The following is a 20,361-nucleotide window of genomic DNA, read 5'->3' as shown; positions in this document are numbered from 1 at the left end:
TAGCCCTCAGATCACAAAACCCCTCATGGCCAATCCAAGTCTGTGATTAAAAGTAAGGGGAGTCAGGGGACTGGTTGGGTGGTGGGGGCAGTCTCTAGAGCAACCAGTGTTGCTGTTGGCTGGTGGGAAAGCAGCCAGTCTTGAAGAGTCAAAAAGGTGGTGTCGCGGGGGGGTTCTAATCCCCCGAGAACAGACCCTTGGGCACACTTTGTATAGGAGACAGGCACACAGTGGTGACCCACAAAATGGCATTTATTGAAACAAGATGTCAGTTTATATACAGAGGAGTATAGAAGAGTCTGGAACAAAGGAGGGATTCTTGATAGGAACATCAAATCCTAAGGGTCAGTGATAAGGGAAATGGAGGGATTGGCCACAAGGGATATGTCCAGCCATATAGGGAGAGTTGGGAGCTAGGGAGTAAGGGAAGGAGTGGTCTGGGGTACAAACAGGGGAATTCCACAGTGGTTTGTGAGGCTGCGTTCTGTGGCTGGGTCTCAGGCAGCCCCTCACAGCTGCAGTTGTTCTTCCTCTGAGGCTTCCTTGCAGCTTTTCTGCATCTCTCTCCATTCTCTGTAGGCTCCTGTTGGTCCACCTCCGACAAGGTGGGCTCTGTGGAGAGCTGATGGCAGGCAGGGTAAGACCTTGTCCAACATAGGTAAAAGTAGAAACTACTCATCTGTGAGAAATGCATGTATACTACAGAAATACATCACGTCCCCAGTGTGTCATCTGAAGAACCATAACTCTGATTTTTCTTTTTGCTTTAGAGTGAAATAAACTGTATTGCTTTTTCAAATAATGAAAGAATGCATCCATATGTACGAAGGTAAATGGACAGATTTGCATGTGTATTTTTGTAAAAAGTACTAATAAATTTTTAACATAAAAGTATACTTCCCATCACCCTTTCTGAGTTCTATTTTCTTCTGGAAGTTCTCAATATTAGCAAGTGTTGCTTAACAAAAAGAAATTTGGTACAAGCTGTTCCACAGAACTAATATGATTTACTAATGTTTGCAAGAAAAGCATTATGTATCTATGCATTGCAAAACTGATGTCTATATTTATAGATAGAGACGTTTTGGTGATAGTAAGGTCAATTTAACAAATTGCTTCTACCCCTTTCTTACCCATGAAGGGAGCATTCAAGAATACTGCACTTCTTTCAGCAGAAAGTATTGGCAGGCAGCAGAGGAGGCATTCCTTCTCTCTTATCTTTGGGGCTTTTCCTTTCCCACATGAAAAGACACCTCTCCCCACCTCCTCCTCCACTCCAAATACCTTCTTGAAAATATTCCTTCTATGCGGTTGAAAAACAACCAAATGGGTTGAGCCTGGAAAGCAAGCCAGACTGAGAAAAAAAACACCTGATAGAAAACAGAGTGGATATGGCATATTCCACAGCAGGATCTGTAGGAAACGTAAAGCAAAGCAGGTATTTCATTGTGGACCTCTCATCTTACAACACCTTAAAACAAGAGCAGAAATTTTCAATACTTCAAAATATCAATAAAAGTCTAGTATGAGAAGGATACTGTTCTACGATCGAAAGATGGCTTTATCTTTCTTTAAAACAGACAAAATGAAGCACCACAAAAAGCTAAATAATACTTCCCCATAATTTTTCTGTTCACTCTGTTTCTTCAATGATATCTTCTGACGTTTATTCATTTCCTGTTTACATTAAAAGCAGTATCTCTAACTGCAAACTCAGGCCTCCTCTAAGCCTGCCAATTGAAAATTAAAGTGTTTCATTATGTATGAGCACTGTCCAAAAGAAATAGCCCTTAATTCAAAGCTAATTAAGATAACATCAAGTTATGTGGAGACATAAATAGATATATGTTTGTATCTATGTGTGGAAAATCCCTGATTACTGGGATAGATTAGAACTGTCCTACTTCCTACAATGAAGGTACTGGAGCTTGTCACAGAACATGCATGGACCAGTTTAAAAATAACTATGTAAGAATGAGATAAGGAATGATCTTCATTGACCAGTGATATCTCAGAAAGCTTGCAGAGACACAGGAAGGCTGAGGAGGGGAGGTGGGGGCACAAGTGAGCCTCAGAGATCTTGGAAATGTTTGTGATATCTTCTTAATTTTTTTTAAAATATATACAGTGGGTTAGGCAGCGGTGGAAGCTTTAAAGGGGTTTGATTAGTGTATGCTTATAGGACTTGGAAGTCCCTATCATTTTATAAGATCTGGTTGGCCTAGTCAATAATTACATGTTTCTTTTGAATAGCAGATAAAATCTATGCAAAGTGTTAGTGATTATCAAGGGAGCGACAACACATGCTGCCTGGCCTAGCAAAGTATATGACCTGACCACAGAAATTCTACTGTGATTTGTAATATGCTATGGGGAATGCAACGTAGAATTATATATGATTTGCACACCATGCCTTACTGGTTATCATCACTTCATTGTTAGTATCATGGCAATGTGAAGACTAGTGTTGAACATCATAGGTCTGAGTATGACATTCAAGGAGTTTAGAAAGGTTAGAAACATGATTTCATGACAGTTAATTTAAAAATTTTTGCAATGGAGAATTATTTGCTTTAGTGTCAAGAGTAATTAGAAAGTTTGCAGCAATTATTTGAAAAATGCCGTTCATGATAAAGGGGAGAAAAAGCAAACAGCACTGGATAATTTACTGTGATGCCTGTACAAAGCACTTGCATAATGTTTTATTGGCTCTATAGTATTCTTTCCTAAATCATGTCCCTCACTAGATAATACAAATAAGTTCTTTTCTTAGAAACAAGTTTATTTTTCTATTCAACTTGCAGCTGTGAATAAAAAAAAAAAAAAAAAAAAAAAAAAGGAAAAACTGATTGATTTGAGAAAGTTTATTCTTCCAGAAAACCATTCAGTTTATTTTTTATTATTACAGTGATTATGGACCCTAATTTTGTTTAAGGTCTAAACCATTGTGTAGTTTTATATTTGAAATATAAAATGTACATTAAATATATTTTCCTTATATTAATATTATTTTTGAAACAACTTGATGATAATGAGCAGTAGTTTTAAAGACCATACACAGAGATAACTGAAGATACACTATGTAAAGGAGGAGGAATCGAAAATAAATTTTTGAAAACTGTAGTCTTTTTATCAATATATGATGTTTTCGCACTTGTTTATAAAGATGCAAAATTTTCAAAGGCTCCTCAATCTGATTTTTATTTTTTTATATGCAAATGATAAAATTAAGTTCAAATGACCTTGCCTTTCAGTTGGCTCTGAAAGCTAGCTGAATGTTTTTGCTTGTGTGTACAACTGTCTGGATTAATAGCTAATATACACATATATATAAACGTACACATATATATACATACACATACATATACACACACTCTAAATTCCAATTCAAAAAGAAAATCGTTAGCCAGAATCTTACATTCAGTTTAAAGTCCTATGAGAGAGTCAAGGCTGCAAACAGAAATCTTTAGAGATTGGCTATAACAAAGGAATCCATATTTTAGAACCCACTGTAACTGAAAAGAAGTATCTCACACTTCATATCTGATTACTACTCAGAAATACAACAGTACTCTGTACTTCCTAGTTGTGAGAATAACAGATATAAGTGCTGGTATAAGTAGAGCCCTGGATGAGAGCTGTGGATAACATATGCCCCAGGGTAATCATAGATATCTTTGAAGATGTAAAGAGTGTTTTTAGTGAAAATCCACAGGTAATGACAGTTTAAATTCAACATTCTAAATCAATAAGCAGAGTTATTCCAACTTTTGACAAATGGCACGCATAACAGTCTATGAAGTCTACTCTAGATTTTCAAGTGAAGAAGTGAAGCCCGAAGATACCAGAAACTCCATCTCAGACCTGAAGAACCATTTTAAATCCATAAATTAATATACATGAGAAAAAAATGTAAAATTAGAAGTAATTTTTAAAAGAGGGGGCATGATTGTGATGCGACTGTTAGGTTTGAAACAGGAAAGACTTTGTTATGCAAATGGGATTCTATATTGTTTCTTGTCCGTAACTTTTACTTTCTGCAAACTAAAGGAGGAAAAAAACCTAGTAAAACATTCTCTGTCTATGAAAGAAAAGAGATTATATGAAAACCAATCAATCTCTTGAATAAATTCTGTTCTCAAAGCACACTGAGTTGTGTTAGCAGAAATGTTTCCTGTGAGATATTTAAATTAATGATATAAAAAATATTAGAACTGCCTTTTCTTTAGTATTTTTTCACAAATTCTCTTGTTAATTAAAAGAAATGATGAATACAGTTAATGGATAAAATCTAGAATTTGTTTCCAATAAAACAATCCCTCCCACATCCTCAAACACCAACTCCAGATTTAGTAGCCTATCTCTAACTTGCAGCTAACACTGGATTCTGTTAACTGTTCTACATTTGGGTCCTACTATAGTAGATGATAACTAAGAAAAGAAAATCTGTGTAGAAAATGAGAGCATCCGATAAAAAAATGACTGTACATAGAATTCATTTCTATTCCATTTCTAGGCCATTTAGTTGTCACCTGGCACATTGTCGTCATGTGTTTTGTTTCACTACCATGCTATTTTTAATCTGCATATCACTGGCAAACAGTTAGCATAAGTTCTCTCCTTTATGGGCACTTTAGTGTCTAAATAAACAGCACTAAAATGAGCTTTCATTGACACCATCTTGTCTAAGTGAAAAAAGTGTTGGTTATTTGTTGTATTTGTTTGCTTTTGTGTCTAAAAGTAAACTTTTTTAAGATAGAAAATAAAAGCAAGAAAATATTCAAGTTATGCAACTCCTGTCTCTTAAGACTTGATTCCCTAAATGGGGAAGTAGAAGAAAGTAGTCAGGCAAAAATGCCTAAAATGAAAAGGATATTTAAGGAAAACCATTAAATGATACACTTGTTAATATCCAAACACTAGCTTTTGAAATTAGTGTTCTGTGAGTGAGAATATTACTGCAGCTACCTTGAGTTTTTCCATTGCATGATCCATGTTAATGATAAATATTCTGAAGGGTGTGCTGGCCCTACTCTGAAATGTGCACTCTGACTTTGCTCGGTTCTTGTAGCTGCCTAATTTCAATGAAGTTACTTCTTGTTTAAACTTGTATTCATCTCGTATTCGTCTCAAATTTATTTTTATCCATTTTCCTTTCATTAAAATGAATACTTTCCTTGTGTAGTGGTAAAAAATTCTGTCTACGACTGGAAAAAACATTTTTTTTTCAGCTGCCTTTTTCATGTATATATACAGGGTTTAAAAAAAAAAAAACCCCAAAACTCTCCTACTGCTTACAGTCTGTAAACCGTATCTTTGCTTTTCAACTGCTGTCTTTTATCTGGATGTGTTTAATATTCTTCTGTGCAACAGTGCAGATGCAAGTACTTATAATGATAAAGCCTTGTCTCCAAGAAGCACATTACACTGCAGTAATACATAGAATGACATACAGATAACTACACTGTGTCCTTTAAGAGGTTAAGACAGTTTAAATTAAGTAAATTGAAAACTTCACAGATTTCTCTATAGAAATGTTTTCAGAACATTTTATTTCAAAATACTGATTTGTGATTTTGTTCTCAGGTGTTAATACTGAGAACTCTGAGTCAGCAAACTATAGCTAGAACGAGTGCTTAATGTAACAGAAAGCTAAATTAAACTAGGGAAAAGTGTTTCAGAGAGAAAGGATTGTTTTAGTACCTGGGACCACACATCCATGTTCATTTAAAAGGGATCCCTATGCCCTCAGATCACCAAGTGGTGCAGATTTGAATAGGACCAGGTATGAATGCAGAAAGCACATACTGTGGCATTTATATCTGTGAGCATGCAGGAGCTATTCCAGATTGCCTGGTGTTTTTCCTCTGCTTATCTGCATGGCACATTGAGGAGGTTTTTGGCAGCTACTTCCTAGGCTCTCCTGTTTCTTAGCTCAGCCCTGCAAAAATAGCCCCTGATAAAGAACCACATCACTATCAAGGCACCATTACATTTCAACCCAGTTATTTGTGTGCTCTTTAGAGACTTTCTGGTCTGCAACCTGAGAGCAGCTGGACTTTGGGAATGTAGCTGTGCAGCCACTGAACACCTTCGAGCTCTCCAAAAATAGCAGAGTGGTAGGCTGGGAGCAGAGCTGGCAGTGAAGCTGATGCATCTGGCTGCCCAGTGTCTCTCTCATAAACATTCAGACACCAACACCAGGTAGTGTCTGGACGCTGAGGACGATACTGGCTGAGCAGTGTCGTTGGGTCATCAGTGAAGGGACAGCTTCTAGAGGAATGAGTCAATACCCATGCACAAAAATCTGTGCTGAGTTCACCCATTAACTGATAAGGTAGACAGCTGACATTTCTGGAATCAGCCCACTGTTTCTTATCATCTGACGTAATGTAACGGGGTGAGTTCGAAGGATGTCGAGATTGAAAACCAAGACACTGCTGAGAGCTCAACAATAAACCCAATATTTATTACAAAAGTGGTCAACTAAATGGGAACCCGAGAGACAGGAAAGGAGAAGAGTGAACTAAGCCCTCAGTGAAACCCCCACTCACCCAGGTGTGTTTTATGAGGTTGTCTTACCAACCCCAGAATAACCAGAATTCCCCATAGCAGAGGCTTCATCCTCGAAGGGTCAGCAGACTCACAAGATCGCGGGCGTCCCTGCAGAAGGCAACGTTGTCCTTCATGTGAAGCTTGAGAGCCCTGAGCAAGGAGCCACCTACATTTTTATCCAATTAGCCCGAGACGCCTCCCTGGGCTGGTGTGGCAGCACCGCCCAGCCAGAGGCCTTCGGTCCCTCCCCCTCTTATGTGAGTGCATCCCTTCAGCGCGTGCAGGAGAACTTGGGGATTCCCCTCTAACCTGCGCTGTTTCACTCAAGGGGTCTTATCTCTTTGGGTCTGGGGGCTTTACTTCATCCTCTCCTCTTCAGTTTCTCCTTCAAATGTCCTCTACAGACAATGAGTCAATCACAGAACACTAATTAAAATAGTTTATACAAGAAACTGTCTCTCCAAGGACGAAGCTCCTGTTTATCAGTAAACTTGGCAGGTAAAGAACAAAACTTTTGCAGGTGGCTGGGCCAAACACAGACCAAAAAATATCAACAATCCCTGATACACATAGTAATCCAGGAGGTGATATTCCTTGTTCAAAAGCTCTTGCCCGTAATCTCTGTGAGTGATGGATATAGAAGGATCCTCTCTTGTGTTTTCTTTTCCCAGTTGTATCTGATGCTACCTGTAGCGTCTGTTCTTTTTAATTCTCAGCTCTTCACCAATCAGCACCCAGAAGAGAGGTATCACTTACTCCTCAAAAACTAACTAGTTTAACCCAAATGTTATGGTGTTTTTTATATACTGCCAAGCTTTCTTGAAGGAACGCTCTTGAAGAACTACTCATCCTGACAGTCCAAAGCAAAGAAACATTAAAATCGCTCAATATTTATTGGGCTTTCTATGCTCAAGATGTTAGTTAAGTCAGTAAATTTTGCTATAAATCTATAATAAAAAGAAGTCTTCATTTAATATTTATTCAGATTGTGGTGATAAGAAGATTTTCAATACATAAGGATTGGTTAAAAAACCCCAAGATGTCCCTACAGCTTTGAGACTGTAATTAGATTTTGCAAAAATCAAAACCGATCAACTAATTGTTGAAAATTGAAAGCAAGCTGGAAAAAGTCTATATTGAATTGACTTATTAGATATTAAGTATTAGAACAAGCATGCTCTCTTAAGTTAAAATTATGGAAGTCCTTTACATGAGTGATACAGATATTGATGTCAGTGCTTTTGGACAATCAATAGAAGAAATAAGAAAAAAATCCCAACCTATTGATTTTTATGTAATTTTTATTTACAGAACTTCGCAGACAGGCTATAGCAACAAAGGATGATAGGTGTATTTCCTTAAAAATATAGTGTCACTTCATAGTGTGCACAAAATATTTTAAAAAATACAGAGTGAAGAGTGTGAAGACTTCAAGGTAGGTAGTTATTTTTAGGTAAAAACCCCACAGAAGAAACACATAACACTGAAAAGAACTGAAAATTACTCCCAAAAATATATTTTTAGCAATGTCATTTCAAGGAGAAACAACTTAAAATAGAAACAAAGAAGTCATGTTTTTAACGGTTGGGAACTGACATTTTGGTTTTTGACAGTTCACTTAGGAATAAAAATTGTACATACAGAATAAAAATTATTATGTAATGTGATTTTCATTTTAAAAAGCATATAAAAATCATGATTAAAATTATACTTCTGCTTCCTTAGATGCCACATTGCAGGCATTTGATTCTCATCTGAGGAGTAATTCCATTAGAACTCAATTTTGCTGACTGGGGTGAAAAAATACTTCTTCACATTACATCATATATGAAATAATTTCCAATATTAAAAATATGGTTTGTTTAATGTACATACAAGAGTACTAAGTCTGTGTTTTGCTTTTTTTTCTGGAAATGTAGAAACATGCAAATAAAACACACTGTTTATCTGATCAAATGAAGGATGATACAGAAACTTAGACTCAGTTTTCATTGGTAGACAAGTCTAACAATAGATTACTTTACATTATACTAAGATCACAAAACAATAAGCTAAAATTCCATACTCAGATAATGAAAAACATTTTGAATCAGAACTGTATTTTTACAACGTCTTCACAGGCTATTGTGTCTGACACAAAAGTAATTTCAGTATGTGGTCATACTTTGAATATATTTCTTGTGTTGCCTTAGATGATGATAGGGAGCAATCGAGGTGTATTTTTATTTACAGTGAGGAAGTTTAGATGCTGGTCTTTTAAGTATCTGAACTTCACACTGAAGATTCAGGTTTCTGAAGGAGAGAGGATGCTTATGCTAGATATTCCATTAGAGAAGTAGGAAAGACTGAGAAGTGTATAGGCGAATGGGAAAGGCCTGCTTTTTTTATTCTTGCTCTAAGAAAATCTGCTAATTTGTTGTGTCTAGTGAGAATAAACAGTAAGATCTCCCCAAGTTCCTTGCTGACTCTCTTACCATATTGGAAATTAGCATGAATATCTGAAATCAGTGTCCATACCTGAAACAGAAATACTTTGCATGCTTCCCTTTCTTAGGCCAGCTTTCTCATCACATGGATGACTTACTACTTGGGAATTTTTCAACTGTTATGCATTTTTCATACTTCCATACTACCCAGATTTTCTTCTACATGTGACATCCCTCTCCATATGGCAAGAGTCCCACTGCAGTCAAACAGTGGGGAGAAGCCATGAGAGACATTGCTGAAGTAGTTCTCTCAACATGTCCCCAACACACTGTTCTGCTTTTGGAAAAAAAATATGGGTGAGTTCTTCCTTGAAGAATTTGTTGCCAAATTTGGAGATGTGTCTTAGCCATTTTGGAAGTGAGAAAGAGAGAAGAGAGATTTTGAGAGAAGCATGAAAAGGCTTGTGGGATTGGCAAGGGAACAGAGAAACAATAGGAAGTTGTCTAGAACACATTCTGACACCAGCCTATGCAACATCTTCATCAAACATTAGGGTCCTTGGATGTATTTTTTATCTGCAGTCTCTGCATAGAGCAGATTGCTGCTGTACAGTTCAGGTTTTGGTGAAAGCTGGAGAGAAAGTATGGTGGTTGATCAAGATATCTGTGGGAACAGTAGACATATGATGGAGGCGTTCATAGCTTGAGGGAACAAAAAAGGCACGTGCACATCAGTCAGTTGTTAGATACCAGAAACTGGGGTTTGCCTCAGAAAGGAGTGGACTGCTTTTCATTCAGTTCTTGTGTCTTTTCTGATGCATGTAAGGACATCTGGGGTGGAAATGGAAAGAGAGGGGAGGGTCATGAGTAAGTCATAAGCCTTTGGGGATATTTCTGCAGAAAGCAGGTATTGTCAGAGGGATACTACTAACACTAAGGAGATAGACTAATAACCGTATTTAAACCTCTGAAACTTTGGTAGAATAAGACATAGCTTTTGAAGAAGATGGCAAAATTATCATTGATTTCACTAAAACAGATTTCCTCTTAATACTCCAGACTATTTGCAGAAATAAGCTAAGCAATCTCTTCTCCACTCTCCCAAACTGAGTGTTTATAGAATGGCATGGGTGGAGAGTCTGTTCACAGCAATTATCTCTGCTTCAGGAACAAGAACCACAATTCCTCACTCTCACTTTGCTAAGTGCTATAATTATCTCACAGTACGTGGTGACTAATTCAAAGCCGAGCACTCCTAGAGGCTGCCCAAGTAATATTTTAGGTGTATTTTTAGACTGCATGTTTTTTTTCGTTGGAAACAAAATTAATGAAATTCTGGTAGTTCTTACTACCTAACTTTAATACACACTCTGGATACAAATGCAGTAGCATTTGATTCCAGCTTGTCTATGAAAAATGCTTTATCCTGGCTGTATAAGCGGTAATTTCTATAATCAGTAAGGGTACTTTGTATTTCAGTCATATATTAATCTGAAGAATTCAGAAGCATGTTGCTAATAAGTCTCTGCTTAGAGCCTCTGTGAGAACAGATAGTATGGCTGTTTCCTAAGGAGCTTAGATTAAGGCATAAAGATAGAAAATGGGAAGAGAAATTAGAATTCCTTGAGTCGACCAGTAAACAATCCTTTTCCCTTTGTATACTTTGCAGACAGTAGAGGTGTGAAATACTAGCCTAAAAGGTAGTATTTCTTTCTAAATCCAACTAAAGCACAAATAACATTTTGTAACAAAAATCTGAAGAATTTACGGTGTACAACACAGCATAGCAGGTCAAAAATATCCTTCCACAGTTTCTAAAAACATCAGTGTAATATTTTCTTGTGACAGAAACAGAACCTTTACTTTCCCAGCATATATATATATATTTTTTCCCCAGAGTATTTGTAGGAGTTTGATATCCCTCTGTGAATACAAAGGAGCCAGAGTTTTTTGTTGAATGCAAGTTGCAGGCATGCAGCCTTTAGCAGTTTACACTCTACTGAGAGCAAAATCATAAATCTCATACTTCTTGAGAACACTTACTCTTCCCTGACCCAGAAGCAGGCCTTCTATGGTCAGAAGAAATTTATATCCAGATTTTGAAGCCCTGATAAGAACCCATTTCAGACTATAGAAATAGCTTTTTACGTATCAGTTTTTTCTAGGTGCTCTGACATCATCTGATAGATTCACTGCTTCTAGGGTTGTTCTTTTAGGAAAAAGAACAGTCATCTTGATATTCAGTCTCTTATAAACAGGCTTAAGAGTAATGCACTATAAGTAAAAAATAAACACAAATCTTTTTCATATACTATAGGAAAATATGAGAAGATAACTTTTGGAAGATGGTTCCATTTATATCTGTTAAACATAAAATTATACTTTTAAACTTGCAGCTTCACTGATCTTCTAGAATCCAAAAGAGAAAGGGTCATACAAATGCCCTGGTTTTCATGCTACTCTTCTGCCTGCGCTTTCAGCCACTGCAAGGATTAGACAGATGTTTGCACTGACCCTGTGGAACATTCCTTATATTTCAATTTTCAGTTCCCACATGAAAAGCCGAGTGAAGCACATAATAAGAAAACTCACAATAAGAAAATGCAAAACTAATAAATTATTCCAAGGCTAATGGTATACAAAACTGGAAAAATCACAAAAATTTGAAAAGGAAATTAGATTTACTTTTTAAATTTCATTTTAATGGTGTAATGAAAAAGTGTGGGGCTAACAGAAATTAAGTTTTCTTTCTTAATATCTGTAAGTAATTCTGTAAAGGCACATGTTATTGTGCAGGATTAAATTACTTACTTTTGAGATAATCATATTTCATTTCCTTTCCATGAAATTAAAATATTTTTTGTATGCCAATTCTTATGAAGCCCAGAGTCTGAATCACAAGTGATAGGAAAGACTTTCTATGAGTTATTGTAGTGTGAATCTTCAAACACTCTAAAGTACTGTAAAGCTCAACACAGTGACATACAGCTACTTATTTTACCTAGCATTTATTTTAGCTACTGTGCTCTGGAGGAGCTTACAAGCCAGGTAAAAGGCTCTATCATGATACAATATCATCTGGAAGTATATACATTTGTGCATATAGTATATCTATCATGTTTTGATATATCTATGATGTTTTATATTGTAGATATAGTGTATGTATGTCTATAGAAATATACAGGGAACACATCAGACTGCCTAGAAAATTAATTTAATTAAATAAAGTAAATTAAAATTAAATCCAGACATGATTAAATCATCATGGTCGGGGATTTCTCTTCCATGGTTCCCAAATAGGACTGGAAAGAACCACATATGTAATACAGTTTGTCTTCTAACAATAGCCTATCAGGCAGCAACATTTTATTTCAGAGCTCTGCAACTGCTTCACAAACCTGCTCCACACAGCCCCAGATGCTTCTGTATATCTCATCTGTACATGCTGCTGGCAGTAGTTTTGCATAGCAGCTTAGCTTGGATTTGCAGAGACCAATCCACATACTTTTTCACAAACTGATAAAGGAAATTTGGTTCTCAGTCTCAGACATTTCATAATGACATGCTAGTTGTTTTTTCCATGCTCTTTCCATACCTTTTGCTTTTCGGATATGTAGGGGAAATATAGAAATTGAGTGGCTTGTAGTATAAACCTTAGCTTTTAAGCTTTCAAACTGTTTTTTTCCACTGCCTCCAATATCTGCAAATGTGCAAAAGGAATACTAACTGTTGTATTTATTTAAGTCTGATTCATTTCAAGTAAGCAGCACAGATATGAAGCAAGCAAGCAGATAAGTATTGACCTGAAGCTACATAGCTACCTACTTGGACATCTGTGAGTGTAGTTTAATACCCATGTCTGGAAAATTGCAGGCTTATGCTTGCAAGCACACAAAGGAACCCAGCATATTAAGTTGTGCAAAATCTTAAAAATTTACGTGAAGAAAAGCAAAAAGTGCATTCTGTATGGACCTTATAAAGTTATTTTATGCCTGAAAACACATTAGATAATTGAATTTTAAGAACAAGCAAGTAGGCTGTAAGATATGTAAGATTCATATTTCTATAGCAGAAAAATATTTCATACATGGAGGAGACCGGAAAATTATGTGCAGATAAAACACCTAATAGCACAAGTCCTTATGCAAAGTAATCTCTTCATGGACAAGGATCTCAGCTGGTATTCATTTGATATATTTCCAGTTGAAAATTATCTAGGTGTCAGTCACAAGCATTTTTGAATGATTAACCCCTCAAAGCCTGTTATACTCAGAAAAGGTGTAATATACAACCCTATTTTATCCAATATTAATTTTCTCAAGACTTTCTAAGCAGATTTTTGTAATTTCAAAAGCATGAAAATTTTTCTTACCCACTCATTTCTCTTCTTCACCTGTCAGATTCACAAACTCCATCTGGAATTTGAAAAAAGCAAGCTGTTCATTCCCTCCACTCCCCTTTTTAATGAGGGCTCTGCAGACAGACTTAAGCTGACAATGTGGATGATGCAGAAGAAAAGCCACAGACCAGCTCACTCATTCTCCCATAACTGTATTGATGCTATAACACAGAAGCGAAAAGAAAAAAGTCTTTGTCATTAATGTAAGTATACCAGACTCCACAGCATCCAAGAATGTAGATTCAGAGTAATAGGACATTACTCTTTAAAATGTTATTTTTCCTGGCCATAACCTCTTCAGATTGGTTTGTTTGTGGATCTCATTTTATCACTTTCTCAAGACACCTACAAGTAATGAACCATGAATGAATATATTATGTATTTATTCTGCATCAAGAAGAAGATGTCTCTGTACAGATTCAACAACAATATAAGAAAGAGTGCTTTAGGAGACTAGAAAGTCTGTCTTCCTGGAAACGGATACCCTTTTTCGTTTGCCTATATAGCATTGTTGGAACATTTATCTGACTATTGAGCTCTACTGTGAGGAGGAATACTGCATTCAGTATTAAACTGTGAAAAAAAATTATCTGATTTATGAAATCACAAAATAAATAGGAAAGAAAAGATAGCTGTCATCCTAAATGACAAGCTTATAGCAGCTAGACTCTTTTGGGAAACTGCAAAACATCAGTTACCTCCCACATATGTGACTGCAGTTCTAACATCAAAAAAAACAGACATTAAAACCATGTAAATACAACCAACTCTCTGAGATACAACAAGTATTAACAGTTTCACATTCATTCATTTGAAAGCATATTGGAAAAATAAATCCAATCTGCACTGACATCTGTTGTTTTACAGTTTTTCAGTTAATGCGTTACAGCTAGAAAGTGGATTAACTTTCCTGTCTGAAAATTGTAAATATTCTATTAGTTATTAGAGAAAGCTGTAGCAGAATAGTTTACCTGGGTTAGCTAAGAGGCAATTAGGGGCTACTCTTTACTGTATTTAGTGTATATTTGTGGGCAGAATGTACATCATGGATCATTTTTAAGATGAGACTGGATGTGGCACTTAGTGCCATGCTCTAGTAACCATGGCAGTGTTGGATCAAGGGTTGGACTTGGTGATTTCGGAGGTCTTTTCCAGCCTGGTTGGTTCTATGATATAACAAATGTCTGACCACGACAAAAACAATTAATTAAAAAAAAATTCATAATGAAATTCTGTAGTCAGTCTGTAATTCCATAATGTGAACAGAGGTGATTTACATACTATAAGCACAGAGAGGCAGGTAAGAGGAGTAATTGGAAATGTAATAGGTTATTATTTGACTCATATCAGTAAGTAACAAGCAAATCGTTAACATATATTTTATTTTCCCATTTTCTTGATATATACACTACTGGATGGGGAAGGAATTAATACAGCTTCATTAAATGTCAGCTATTCCTGTCCCTGTACATGACACAAGCGTTTAAACTCAACAGGGGGAAGAGTGCCACCTTTTGAACTACCATGTGGTAAACCACACATGTTGGGTGGTTTTGTTAAAAAAAAAAAAAAAAAAGAAAAAAAGGAATGTCATGATCTGCTGAGACTTGACTGTAAAATTGAAGCTTTTTTCACTTCAAATTGAGAAAGAGAAATATTCCTATTAAAATTACTTTACGTAGGAAACAAGTTTTTTCCTTAGGAAAATGGACCAGAAACAGCCCCTCCTGCCCAGAAAAAAAAAAATTCCAAGTATAACAGAAAAAAAAGTAATTCTCAGCATGTTGTGTTTTTGTTTTTTCCCCAACACTAGATGATCTTTTCATTATGTACTTTCATTTATTTTCCTCTTTTTTTTTGGGAAAATGTATGTATGTACATGTAGCCACTTATTTTTTTAGTTTAATACCACCACCTCCTGAAAGTGTTGTCTGTAGAGTTTCATTTTTAAGCCTGTTTCCTCAGTCTCTTTGTTATACAGAAGAGAAAGGGGCCTAAAACAGAAATTTTGAAAAATTTGGCTACTGTCTAAAACTGCTTCTTTGTATTATTAAATTTGGCAATAATATATAATGTATGCATCACTGGTCTGTGAACTAGAAAGATGCTGAAACCAATTGTTTTTTATCCTTTGATGTCATATCAACTCCTTTTCAGTGGATGCAAACAGTTTTCATTTATGTGGACTTCCATATCATCTTTCATGAACAATGATGAATATATTATTAGCTAACTTCTAACAGCCATTAAGTAGTAATTTAGTAATTAATAAGTTGTAAATTGCTAATATTGCTAATAGTTCTTTGCAGATTTCTTCCACAGCATTTCGCCTATTACACAGACTAAAATAGTTCATAAAAAGGACATTTTAAGAAATTATTTGCCATTAGTTTCAGTGTGCCATTCCATTCTCAAGTCCCATGGCAATTAACATTTGTGGAAGGCAATAATAGACTAATAGATTAAATCGGGTTCTGAAGATATTTCTTTTCGTTATATTTAATGTCTAAGGTGTCAACCCCCTTCGAGGGATTAAACTTGATTTGTTCAGACAAAAAATTATTCTAATATTCCATATAATGTAAGGGTTTATTTCACCCTTAAATGAACAGTTGAACAGCTTTGTCATACTACAAATGACCTTTTTCAGCTTACATCTTATTATGATAGGTATTAGTAAAGGATAAAAACCAAAGGAAAAAAACTATTTGCAAACTCCTGTGTTAGATATTTATTATAAATGAACATTTTAAATTAATCATTTGGATTCCATTACCCAAGGAAATAGTTTTACTTCAGAAATATTTAAATAAAATCTGATTTGCTACAGAAATTAATAACATGAATTTATAAATATTTATACTTTCATTCCAGGAGACATTATAAATTTAAATGCGGTTGGCACAATTTTAAAAATAGTTTTATAACTAATCTTCCTTCCTTGTAAACACAGAAATGCCACTCTTTAAGTGTAATATCAAGCGCATTCAAAAATCTTTATTTTGAAATCTTTTTTCTTATACACTCATAATGTTACTGTTTAAAAAAGGTCAAGACTTGTTTTCTGTAGTTGCAGCTCATCTAGCAATGTAAGATCAACCCAAAGTTATCTGTGTTTTAAAAAATCCTTTGTCAAATGGTTAGAATTCAGCAAAGCTAAAGAATATGCACAAGTTTTTCTTTCTGACCCCATCTTTCTTTTAAAAAAGTGGAAAAAATCTAGTCAGTTCAAGAAATACTGCAATTTCACTTACTTTTGTCTAACTGCCAGGAGAACAAATTTTCATTATTCTCACCCAAAAATAAATGCAAAATTTAATACAAAAATTTCAAAGCCATTAGCTTTTTTGTGAGATAAGGCTGAATTAGCAAAGAGCCATACATGTAATTTATTCTTCCCACTATGCATTCAACCACCTTTTCATGTGTCAAGGCACAAGCAGGATGGACACAACTGTCAAGATATGACAAGAAGGTCGCTACTTATTTCAGAGTGGTTGTGTGGATGAAAGATGGTTCTACCGGGAGGAATGAACTGGTTTTGTTCAGCCTGGAGAAGAGAAAGCCTCTGGAGAGACCCTACAGCTGCCTACAAATCCCTAATAGGATGATGGAGAGAAGAAGCAATCAGACTCTTCTTGGAGGTGTGCAGCAATGCAATGAGAGGGCACAGGCACAGACTTGAACATGAAAAACTTCAGTCAGATACAAAGAAACCTTTTTACCAAGAGAATCAGGTTGGCCCCAGAGGCTGTAGAATTCCCAGCCTTCAAGGTGTTCAGGACCTTATTGCACTTAGCTTAGAGAAACCTGGTAAAATTAGACCTGCTTTGAGGAGGGGCTTGAGACAGATGCTAATGGAGGTGCCTTTCAACCAAAATTATTCTGTGATTTGATGTGAGAAATGGACAAATGACAGCACTCAGGAGGATGGGGTGGAGGGTTGCTTCCCTACGTGGCAAGGAAACATCTGGATGAATGGGTTAGTTGTTCTGGTATCAGAGTGTTAGTGCTCATTCCAGCAGCTACCCATAAAAATATCAAATGGCTCATAAAAATTATAAGCATTTAAGCCCTGGAAGAACTAAACCATGCATGAACCAGACACAGTTTCATGAAATTATCATTATTTCTTTCTTTCAAAAAAATCTATTAAATTATGATTAATGAGAAATTATTGGGGATTTAATTTTACACAGTATGAAATGTGGTTCCTGTGATAGATTGGAAATCTTGTTTATATGAGAGTGGTAAAACATGGTGCTCTACTGACAGAAGGAGCAGGTGCCATTCTCTCTCCCAGCTTCATACATTATCAGAGAACAAGCTGTACAGGGAGGAGCTCACTACTCTTCTTAAAGGACCGTGCTGCATCTTTGAGCATCTTTTCCTCATAATGTATGCGTGATCATTGTTTTATATGAGGAGGACTTGTACTTCAGTTAGAAGATATTTTTATTTTTAGCCTTAGCCTGAAAGATAGTGAAAAGGGGCTCCAACAGCATGTAAGCAATTTTGTATATTTTGAAGTATTTTAAAAGTGGCTTTATTTATTAAAACACAGTCTTAAAACAGAGCCTATATAAAAAGGTAGAATAGTATGTCCTGGGTGACTTCTTAAAAATGGGAAAATGAAACCAAGTTTTTATTTGAAATCCTCTTTTAAAATCTCAAAAAAAATATCAGTCCTTCTGCCACTAATAAAAAACATTCTTAAAGAAGTACTTCACCTCCAGAAAGCCCCACAGCAAATAACATTCCTTATATAGCAGAATGAGCTATTATGCACCTAGCCCAGACTGACCCACATCTCAGTATGGAAGACCTAAGATAACACCTTTCTCTGTATGATCAGGTATAGATCCTAAGCTGGGAGTAGAGACGTCCCACAAAATCAGATGGTCCTATAATTATTTGTGGCAGAGGGCAGAAGACTACAGAGGAGACTTGACATACTCCTTTGCATATTTTTTCCACTTTTGGAGAACTCTGATGTGTGCTGCTTATTCATACGATATTTTCTGGGCTGTGGTGTTCCACACCGTATTTCACTTTTCAGAGCAGACAGCAGGAAGGATCCCAAATCCGTTTTACTGTGGAACTAGGTAGCTAGTTACCAGTTCTGTTCTTAAGTACAAAAGACAAGATCGAGCTATGTTGAAGTTCAACAGTATCTTTCTGTGTCTTCAATGCCACTGAAAATCTCAGTAGGTATCTGTAATATGTTATATTTTATTGAAATCAGGTTTTGGCACAGAAGAGTCAAAATATACTTTGTTTAATTTCTTCATGCAAGGTTTTACTCAATAAAGGAGATGATTAACAGTATGAAATTGCTGTCTGAAGGAAAATATTTCCCTTCCTAAAGGAAGCTTTATGCCAGATTCAAGTAGCAGAAGAAAAAAGTGAATGTTTCAGTTAGATAATTTTGTAGGTTGTGCATTGGGCTGTAGGAATTGTACTTTGCTGTTGGAGCTGGCACTGTTGTGTTATCAAAAAAGAAGAAAGGAAAAGGAAAGACAAGTTATTTCTCTCTAGATAGAAACAGTGACCTCTGTTTGGCAGTTACACAGAGTGCAAATTGACCTCAAGATACGTTCTAACTTCTACAACTGCCAGAAATAAGTAAAAAAAATAACATCATATTATTGCCCTCTCAACAATCCAGTAGGAGCTACTAGAAAGCAAACATTAGTTTTCATTTGATACCTATCTGTTGAAGAAATTTCACTGTATTTCATTAGTCACAGCATTGGATTCTGAACTGATATTTATTTCCCTTTTGTGTCATGAGCAAGCAGATGCCTAGGTTCATTAGCTGGCTAGGCTAGGTAACCTGCATATAACTGAGAAGGTTAAAAAAAAGATCTTAAATCCTACAGTATCACTGAATAGATGAGAGTCATGTAATCCAGGCTAAAGTGCAAGAAAGAAACCTGCAGCATAACAGAAACCTAGCTGTAAGACAGAAATAATATTATTGTATCTTACCTATTCTGATCTCTACAGCATTTAACTTGCCCATTTAACTTGCTAAGATAATCCTGCAACAAATAAATGCTGCTAATAAAAACTTGATCTGTCACTTATTTTAGAAAATATTTGAACCACAAGAGTAAGCTTATACTGCAATCCGATTCTGGCATATTTCAGGTGGGAATTTCTCAGCAGCCATTTCAGCAGTTACAGGTCACCACTTCCACCTAAAGAAGTCCTTCTCGCTCCTTACCTGTGTACTCCCTGCTCTCAAGGCTCAGTTGTGTCCAAAAATTGTTCATGTGTCAAAGTAGTGAATTGGATGCAGGATCTGATCTGACAGAAAATGATTCCTTCCTTTCTTCTTCTTTCCATTTTTTTCTGTGCAGATATCTCACACAGTACACTGTATAAGCATACCCAGTCATTTGTGCTGCTATAAGGGATGAGAGGAATGAGAATAGGAGTGTGTTTTTAGTGGTGGTCAGGAATGCTTTTTTGTATCTGTGCCAGTTTTATATTTGCTGAAAGTACTTATTGAACTACCTAGTTGACTCTTTAATAAATTTGATGTAAAATTTAACTAGTGCTTTTGCTCTATGCTGATATATATTTTCAGTGATATTTTGGTGAAAAGACTTATAAAAGTAACCAAAACTGATTAAATGTTATTAATATATTGCAACTACGTATGTACCATATGTTTTAATATACAGTAATACTCAGAGGAAATATATGACCCATAATTTACCCTGTTTTGAAATAGCAATTTCTTCCTAATTCTAGGAAAAAAAAAAACAATTTCCTTTGCTGTCTGATGCTACCTGCTGAACCTTCTCAAAAAATAACTGCTCCAGAGGTAAGTCTCTTACTCCTCTTATCAAGCATTCACCCTTCTCAGTTTCTCTTCTGTCAGCATCATTTTTTCACTTAAGAGTCTTGAATGGCTATTCCAGTTTCAGAGGTGCTCTTTTCTATGTAACGTGTCTTAATTCAGATGAAATC

At 35.9% G+C, this 20,361-nt stretch overlaps 1 long non-coding RNA gene across 1 annotated transcript; it reads right to left on the bottom strand.

Moving 5' to 3' along the window:
• Positions 1 to 272: 272 nt before the first annotated feature.
• Positions 273 to 19,784, bottom strand: LOC126650318 (uncharacterized). The gene is made up of 3 exons (XR_007631408.1): positions 19,610 to 19,784; positions 13,354 to 13,541; positions 273 to 644 (listed from the first exon to the last, which is right to left on the bottom strand). It is a non-coding gene; the product is annotated as an uncharacterized LOC126650318 (long non-coding RNA).
• Between the last annotated feature and the right edge of the window lie 577 nt (positions 19,785 to 20,361).

The sequence above is a fragment of the Myiozetetes cayanensis genome, unplaced genomic scaffold (assembly GCF_022539395.1).
Source record: "Myiozetetes cayanensis isolate MyiCay16 unplaced genomic scaffold, myiCay2020 scf6-25, whole genome shotgun sequence".
In the NCBI taxonomy this organism is placed as follows: Eukaryota; Metazoa; Chordata; class Aves; order Passeriformes; family Tyrannidae; genus Myiozetetes; species Myiozetetes cayanensis.
The sequence above is the reverse complement of the archived record's forward strand: the minus strand, read 5'-3'. Positions and strand labels throughout refer to the sequence as shown.